The sequence below is a fragment of the Berghia stephanieae genome, chromosome 2, assembly GCF_034508935.2.
Source record: "Berghia stephanieae isolate SIO BIC M18660-M18661 chromosome 2, UCSD_Bste_1.3, whole genome shotgun sequence".
Classification (NCBI taxonomy): Eukaryota; Metazoa; Mollusca; class Gastropoda; order Nudibranchia; family Aeolidiidae; genus Berghia; species Berghia stephanieae.
In genome coordinates this window covers 99,795,956-99,805,537 of record NC_088361.1, presented here as the reverse complement: position 1 = coordinate 99,805,537, position 9,582 = coordinate 99,795,956, and positions in this window count along the sequence as shown.

Here is a 9,582-nt window from a genome sequence, read left to right as displayed (position 1 = left end):
ACTACTACTACTACTACTACCACTACTACTACTACTACTACTAACTACTACTACTACTACTACTACTACTACTACTACTACTACTACTTAATAGTATTAATAATAATAATAATAATAATAATAATAATAATAATAATAATAATAATAATAATAATAATAATAATAATAATAAATAATAATAATAATAATAACAATAATGATAATAATAATAACAATAATATTGTTGTTTATTTGTTTTTGCTTTTCCTTACTTAAAATAAGAGAACTTTATACTTCAGCTAATTAATGTTCCGCCGTGCAATACTTACGTAGAAATAAGTCGTTTAAATAGTTATCATTTCATTCAGATAGACTAACCACTGGCTTCGTGTCTCTTTCAAAGTTGAAACAAACATTATCTTGACTGTCGTGTCAATATTGAAATATTACACATTTTTAACTGACACGTCACTGACTAATCATTTGTAGATATGGCCTCACGTCCGTGTGATCTGTCAACGCTTACACATCTTTCATCACTCGTCATTAAGCCTATTTCTACGTCAAAATCTGTTTACGGTTGCATTAAATTATAGTAGATCTATAATATAGGTACACACTTCCCGAGAAATTAGAGACAAAACCGAAGCAGAGCTCTTGAGGGAGCAGCGTGGCTCAGCGGTAAGGTCTTTGCTTCGTACCCAAAAGGTACCGAGTTCGATCGCCCGCCGCTGCGCTGTGTGGCTTTGAGCAAGCCACCTCGCCCTAGTTCAATTTACTGCGCTGCACTGCGGCTGACGCTTGGTTATTCCAGTATTCCCTTGGAATAGACCCTAGAGACAAATTTTCCCTATGGGGTGAATAAAGGGAATTTTATTTATTTATTTTATTTTATTATGACTGATTTTATTTTTAATCGAACCTCTTGGTTTGGACACATAGCTTGCAAGATAGGTTATCATTGAATGGATTAATTGAAATACACAATGTTAAACTTAAATGGAAAGAAACGATCTGGTAAAAGAATAGGAAACAAAAGTGTGATGTTAACAACTGGTTCCAATGTCATTGGAATTGTAAAGCCACTCTTCCGAGGGACTGAATACATTCCTTGTTTAAATGATCTTCTGGGTTCAGACTGATGGCATCGTATTTTATTGTCTAAATATATGCTGGTCCTCAATAAAGATCATCCATCCTCACTCTTTTACGTCCCGTAATCATACATTCTGCTAAAATAGTTAGGCCACTTATGATTCAATATGTAACCTATCTATTACAAGCATAGGTGCCCGTTCAATGAACGGGAGGATAGGTTGGTCAACAAAGAATTTAAAATTCAAGTATATATATATATATATATATATATATATATATATATATATATATATATATATATATATATATATATATATTATATATATAATATAAATATATATATATATATATTATATATATATACATATATATATATATATATATATATATATATATATATATATATATATATATATAGGACAACTGTACTGAAGCCCTCCTTGATATATATATATATATATATATATATATATATATATATATATTATATATATATATATTTGCATTAAAAATGCGTCTCAAAACATTTATAGTAGATAGATGAGCCCGTCCAAAGTCTGAAATCTAATAAGAATTTTGCATTTTTGATCATTATAAATCTTATTCTTTCATTCTCTAAAGCCCCAAATAGATAGATTAATAAATTCAAAGCCAAAAAAAAAATAATAAAAAAAATTAAAAAGACAAATTAAATGCAATTTTTATGGCACCTAAATCGACATAAATGTATTGAACATCTTGCTCTCATAGGAAAGATAGAAGATAAAAAGAGTAAAGGTAGAACAAGAATGTATTTGAATAGTTTGAACAGCTTGGTGACAAAGAGAAGAGTAATATTAGTTGTCTGAGGTTATCTGATCAAAGAGATGAATGGCGTACCATGATCACCGATGTCGGGCAGACCTGTTGAATAAGAAGAGGCTATGGTTTTAACATTGCGTTTTCACGGATGCGAGTGAATGATGTCAAATGCTTTGAAATATAAACGTATGTTTCTATTGAGTAGCTCATGGCTGAGTGTAGAAACAATAGGAGAGAGATGAACAGAGAGAGAAAGAGAAAGAGGGGGGAGGGAGACATACTATAGATAGATAGATAGATAGATAGATAGATAGATAGATAGATAGACAGACAGACAGATAGATAGATAGATAGATAGATAGATAGATAGATAGATAGATAGATAGATAAAGAGAGACAGCGACAGAGGCACAGAGTGAGAGAGAGAGAGAGAGAGAGAGAGAGAGAGAGAGAGAGAAGGGAGAGGGGGGTATGAATGAATGTGTTGTGCCTGGATGTGGGCGAGTGTAATGTTTGATTGCACACTCGCGTCTATGTGTGTGAGTATGTTTGTGTGTGTGTGTGTGTGTGTGTGTGTGTGTGTGTGTATGTATTTATATGCATGTGAATGAATGGAACAGAGAATCATTTGGAGTTCGAAAGAGGTAGTGAGTGAGCACACGGAGGAGAGAAAGGTCTCTAAAAAATACAGTGGTCCCAGCTCGACGCTCCAAATTGCCTAGTATCTGATTCGTCAATTTTAATTTTTGGAGATTTGTTTGAAAGGAGGGTGCACTCTTTTCATTTTTTCAATTAAAAAAAATATTAATTTCTTTATTCATTTTCATGTTATTTCAGACGGACTGATCTAGATCAGATATTGTGAGTATTATTCTTGCGTGATGATAAGGAGCCAAGAGCCAGTAGTGGCGGTAGCGCTGAAAATCTAAGAAAATATTGAAAGCAACAAGAGGGTTTGTTTCCCAAGATTGATCTCATATAAATATGTGAAATAAATTTTAAAATAAAAAAGTAAATAAATAAATAAGTAAAAATAAATAATAGAATGAAAAAAAAAAACAGTACACAATCTCTGTATCAAAAAGTGGGCAACATAAAAACATTTTTTAAAAAAAATTGCGGCGATGTGCTGTATTATTAAGCATCATCCTTATGCTCAAAAACCTTTTTTTTTCTCTTTTTTTTTTAATGATAGTCTTGTCGCTAAAAGAAAATGTAATCCTGAAAATTGATACTTTTTTTTCCAACAATATTTTAAAATGTGCTTCCTTTGAAATTGGCCTTTATAGAAATAGGATTTTTATTCGTCTTTGCAAAGACCTGACAAACATAACACAGGAAAGAAGTATTGCCCAGCATGGCCGATCCTTTTTATTATTTGCTAGAAAAAAAAGACAGCATAAGACACAGCAGAGTGACCTGTCCATTTTATGCCGCTAGATCTGAAATTGGCTCCACACTTCAAGTTGATGGAATCGATTAGAAAATGAAGAGGGGGGGGGGGGGGGTTTAAGAAAAACAAAAACAAAAACAAAAATAAATCAAGACAAAACAAAACATGTGATTGAATCCATAAATGTTTTATTCACGACACATCAAGTCTGTTCAGGATATGACTGTCGTTTCCACTGCTTTCTGCAAGAGGTTATTGACTGCAACTTGAGCTGAGTTGCATCGCAGTTACGTCTCATCTCTTTCAGAAAGTGGTGGAATCTAGAATCGACAGAAAAATCTTGACAAAAGTATTCCTTTGAGCTTAACTCTTCTTGGTGTTTTGAATCATAAGACCTTAAATTGAATTAAATCATTTCAGTTTATTGCTATCTAGACTTAGTCTCGATAGTAGATGAGGAGATGAGGGGAGTCTAATGAAGGGGTGTTAAATCTTCTGATACTGACAAAGGATTTAACTTGGCACGAAATCTTGTATCAGGCATTGTTACAACCGATCGCTCCACAATATTGTCACCGCCTTGTGTGGAAGCCAAACTGTTACAAATCCATTCATGTTTTTACTGTAAACAAACAATGGTTTCGCGTCTATGTAGGAGAAGTAGCAAGTAGGTAAAGTCAAATAAAAAAGTCAAATAGTTTTCCCCAAAGACAGAAGTCGCCTGGTGCCTCTTTCAGCCAGTTAAAGGTGGGTTCAAAATCCTGGCCACTCAAAAGATAGTAATAAAGTTTAAGTTTAAATAAATAGGTAGTAGTAGTGGTAGATGTGGCATGTTATATACGCAGGGACGGCTGGTAATAATGGGCAGGGTGGGCAAATACCAGCCTGTTTTTTCAAGTTATATGCTGTATTACCAGGTCTGAAATAATCAAATTTAAATTAGATAATTTCAAAAGTTACTACTTAAACTTTATACTTCGTACTGAAATCAATTTGTGTGTATTTTTGATAGATTGCGAATCACCATGCATCCCTTAATGCATAAACCAGGATACGCTCCTGTTCTTTTTTTATCACCCCCCCCCCCCCCAACCACTCCACTCCGCCCACATCGTCATCTCATCGTCTCGTCGCCTGACGGTGAACTAACTCCGATTTTTGCTGTCTGGCCTCTCTAGTACTAGGTCGGGCTAATTCAAATGAGCCCACCTTATTAACCAGTGAAAACTAAATAGAGATTTTGGCAAACGAACTTTTTCTTATTTATTGCCTTACTTGTGCTGGTACCATTGATGTAATGACTTTGGGAATGTTCCAGTATTGAATTAAATTTATTAATTTACTAATTTTACATCAATTTAGTATTGATTTGTGTTGTTTTTATATATTTGTTTATCCATTTAAACTTTTCTTTTTTTTCTCGTTTTCTTTAGTGCTTCTCAAAACTCATTTATTTAAATTGTTTTCTTATTTGTTTTTTGTTGTTGTTGTTGTTGTTTTGTTTTTTTTTGTTTTGTTTTTTAACAAATTAATTTGTTAGTTCTTTTTTTTTTTTTAATTCTTAAAGTAATTACCCCTGTATTTTTATTGCCAGACAAAATAATTTTGCAAAACAATGTAATTTTCTATTGTATTCCGTATAATAAAACAAAACACTTTTATTCAAAAGTCACGACTAAATAAATATATAAAATACAACCACCATTTTGGTTTGCTCAACATTTGAATTAGTATACGAGAAATACTCTTCTGAGAAAAGGAGAGAGTTGAATTCTAACTGACTTATAGAGGAAATACGGAAGGGTGGGCAGATTCCGTACTTGCCCGTCCTGAAGCTAATACATACATAAGATAGTTCGCGATGAAGAGGCGGGAAGCTCGGGGTTGGTTGGGTAAGGAGTAAAGATAACACGGTCGTTATTGTTATAGTCTAACGAATGCATGAGGAGAAATTCGTAACATTATTTTGTCTTAATTGTATTGTATGAAGTATTGGCGAAAGCCTAAGATTAAATAAACGTTGTTTTTGTTTGTCTTATTTTGACTATGGAACTGATACTGATACGAGTACTTGTCATAGCAGAGCTGCCTACTTGAAATAGGAAAATAAAAATCGTAGTTTTCAGGGCTAATAAAATCGTAGATATTTTAACTACCCTTTTAAAAAATGACCGGAATTTCGACTGTTTTGATAGATATCAATTTTTTTTAAACGAGAAAAAATGATTGGAAACGTAATAATGATGGTGATGGTGGTAGTGATAGTGGTAGCGGTGGTGGTAGTAGTAATGATGGTGGTGGTAGTAATGATGATGGTAATATTATTATTGTTATTATTATTATTATTATTATTATTATTATTATTATTATTATTATTATTATTATTATCATCATCATCATTATTATTATTGTTATTATTATTATTATTATTATTATTATTATTATTATTATTATTATTATTATATTATTATTATTATTATTATTATTATATTGTACGTATTGGTGGTATTACTATTGTTGTATTTTTGTGTGGTTATTAATGGTATCAGTTTATTGTTTGGTTCCATTTACCATTTTTTTCCCACTTTCATGTGGTCATCAAATTGTATGATTTATTGTCGAAAGCCTAAGATTGAATAAACTTTGTAATATCGTATGGTAACCATCATTGTCGACGACATCGTCGTTGTCATCATAATCATCATTATCATCATCATCATCATCATCATCATCATCATCATCATCATCATCATCATCATCATCATTATCTTCATCATTAACAACAACAACAATATTAACAACAAGTACTACAATAGCAATAAAAACAATATCAACATCATCATAACATTTCCGTCATCGTCTCCACAACTATCATTCTAACCAACAGCACCACCAAAACCACTACCATAATTACATCCTCCTCCACCACCACCACCACCGCTACCACTATTCCAACCACTACCACCACCGGCACAATCACTCTAATCATCAAGACAGCAGTGAAATGCAATTTGAGCTCTGAATGAAACTCGAGTCATATCGCTGTTGTTGCTTCTCGATTAAAACTTTAAGGTTACTACATACTACTGAAAACCAATAATGTAACAGAAATATTAATTTCGCCGTTGAGGGATTAAAGCAAATCTTTAATTTTTTCGAGTGAACGAAATGGACTTGTATTGTCAAGGTGTTGTCGCATTATGTCTCGTCGCTTTATTTTTTAGTGGTATTCTCTTTCGTGATTCAGTTTTGATTACGTTTGGAATAATTAAAATCTACTTGTATTGTCATTTCATTGTGAATGTGATTATTTGTGGTTGAAATATTATTTTTTAAAGGTGAAAAAAAATAATAATTAAAAAAAATTAATTAAAAATAAATAAATAAATAAAATAAAATAAAAAATAATATATATATATATATATATATATATATATATATATATATATATATATATATATATATATATATATATATATTTATGACCGAATCATCTTTGCCCCACCACTGTAAATAGGCTAGAACCGCCACTGTATATACGGATAGATCAGGTTCAAAAGATAAGTACTCTCAAACGTTCCATAATAGAGATTTCGATCACCGGTGATCGATGGTCACGCTCCCTTTCTTTCCTCTCGTTTCGCTTTTAGTGCGCTTTATAATATGCCCCCAAATGGCCATTTTACAATAATTTACTTAATTTTAAATAATAAAAACCACAAAATATCTAAGAATATTTGATTTTTTCCTCCTAAATCACAAGAAATACGAAAGTATTTGTGTCAGTAACTCGGTTCGTCACTCGACTTCCGCCATCATGTTTTGACAGTCGACGTGTCTTTACTCACAAATTTACTCAAAATAAACTAATTATATACATTTTACAATGACTTATTATACCGAAAAAGAGGTCTCCGATATCTTTTATGTGGATGAAGACAATGACGACAATTACGCCGCTGTTCCCGAAAATATGATGCCTGAAGGGGACCTGCCCTACTCACCAAATCTGACATGCCCTTACAGAAATGATTATCTCTAATATTCCCCTTAAAGCAGAAATACTTTAATATAAATCAATAGAATTGCCTCGCACGAAAGCATGTTAACACATAATTAAACAGAAGAACAACAGTAGACTTTTAATTAATTAAAGTTAGGCTATGGGTATGTTTGTTGTTTTTTTCGTTTACACTATGCTACTCATTTCGTGTATTGTTCTTAGCTTATTTGTTGAGTTCTGGGGGTAGGGTGTCTTTTGCTTCCTCAGTTCATGGATGGTTTCTCGGTCTCTCTTTGGTTGGGCCGAAACTTTCTTTGTTTAGTGAATACAGATCCTCATTTAGCTGGTAATCAAATCTCATGTGGCTGATTAATATCCAGATCCTGATCTGTGATTATATAGGAGCAAAACGTTGACTGGTTGTAAACTTTGTTCTCCGTATGAGCAATGGTGTTGGAAGGATTTCCACCAATGAAAACACTGATCTCATTACTTATTAACAATAATAGCCCTAACATGATACAGTTAGGTTAGTGGGATGAGGAAAGATAAGTACACAATGAGAGCCTAAGAATCAATACATATAAATACATAATAATACTATAGCGCATTAGCGACAGCACATTTGTAAAATGTAATTCATTCAATTGGAAGGCATAAATACATATGCAATCATATATACTTATACAGATACAGAGAGTGAATGAAATATCATAATAACGTGAGTGATCAATTTCTATAATTTGATAGGTTGCGTCTACTTATGGTCCAGTCGAAAAGCGATATTAACTATTACTCACTACACATAGGTACTAGTTTTCAGTGGCATTAATTAATCATAACACAATTTAAGTCCACAGCTATAAGATTGGTGCAAGTAATCCATACACTCGTTCACACAGTATTTTCCGCTAAAAATGATTTTGAGTGATGCTCACAATAGCATGTCTAGTTCTCGAGTGATGAAATAAGAGATTGGAAAGTTGGCGTGTGTTTCTCTCTTTTATCTAAACATGCTCGGGTGTTGGGTCAATCGCGGAAACCAATTTTGTTCCTGGATTTGTTGATTTCAGATTATTACTAATCATTTAGTCGAATCCAATAACATTTCGAGTTTTTAGGCACGAGTGATAGTGATATTCACGGCGTCACATGCATAATCTTAGGATAATTTTACTACCATCATAAACTCTCGACTATAAGTGAAGTGGATCTCAGTCGCGCCGTCGGCAGGTAATAAATTATGCAGGCATCTGGCATACTTGTTGTCTCCCAGATGGTCGGTAATTAATTCAGCGCTATAAGTCGACTTTCTTGTAATTTAGGCAGGGTTGTAAAATTATGTAGATGACACTGGATTATAAATTGATGTAGATGACACTGTGAGCAAGTTATGTATGAGTTATTTGAAATTATGAGAAAGTTGGGAGGGATTTGAATTAAACCACTACAAATGGGAGCAATAAAGTTGCCCCCGCGAACAAAGGGAAGTTACTACCGATGATGAGTCACCAAACAAGCCAAGCTGCTCATCTTACCTGTTTTATAGTAGTAGTAGTAGTAGTAGTAGTAGTAGTAGTAGTAGTAGTAGTAGTAGTAGTAGTAGTAGTAGTAGTAGTAGTGGTTGTTGTTGTTGTATTAGTAGTAGTAGTAGTAGTAGTAGTAGTAGCTACAACCAATGGGACCTACAACAACAACAATAACAACAACTGCAAGAATATTGCATTTACCACACAAAAATACGTTTTCTAATAACGTAAACCATCTATTAAATGAGGGCATATATAGATTTATAATACATGATAATGATATTGATAAGTATGTGAAGATTAATGATAATAAAAATAGCTTACAAGTTGGAACACTTCGATGACCAATTCATTCACGCCCTTCGTCTAATGAAGTACAATAGCTGGCATAAATAGAATGCAACCAGGCAGGCCATCTTTATTTCTGGGTTATAGCCAGGACCATCCCATTGTTTCAACTACAAGTCTGCCGTAATCTTAAAATAATAATAATAATAATAATAATAATAATAATAATAATAATAATAATAATATAATAATAATAATAATAATAATAATAATGATAATAATAACAATAATAATAATAATAATAATAATAATAATAATAATAATGATGATAATGATAATGATGATAATAATAATAATAATAATAATAAGAATAATAATAATAAGAATAATAATAATAAGAATAATAATAATAATAATAATATAATAATAATAATAATAATAATAATAATAATAATAATAATAATAATAATAATAATAATAATAATAATAAT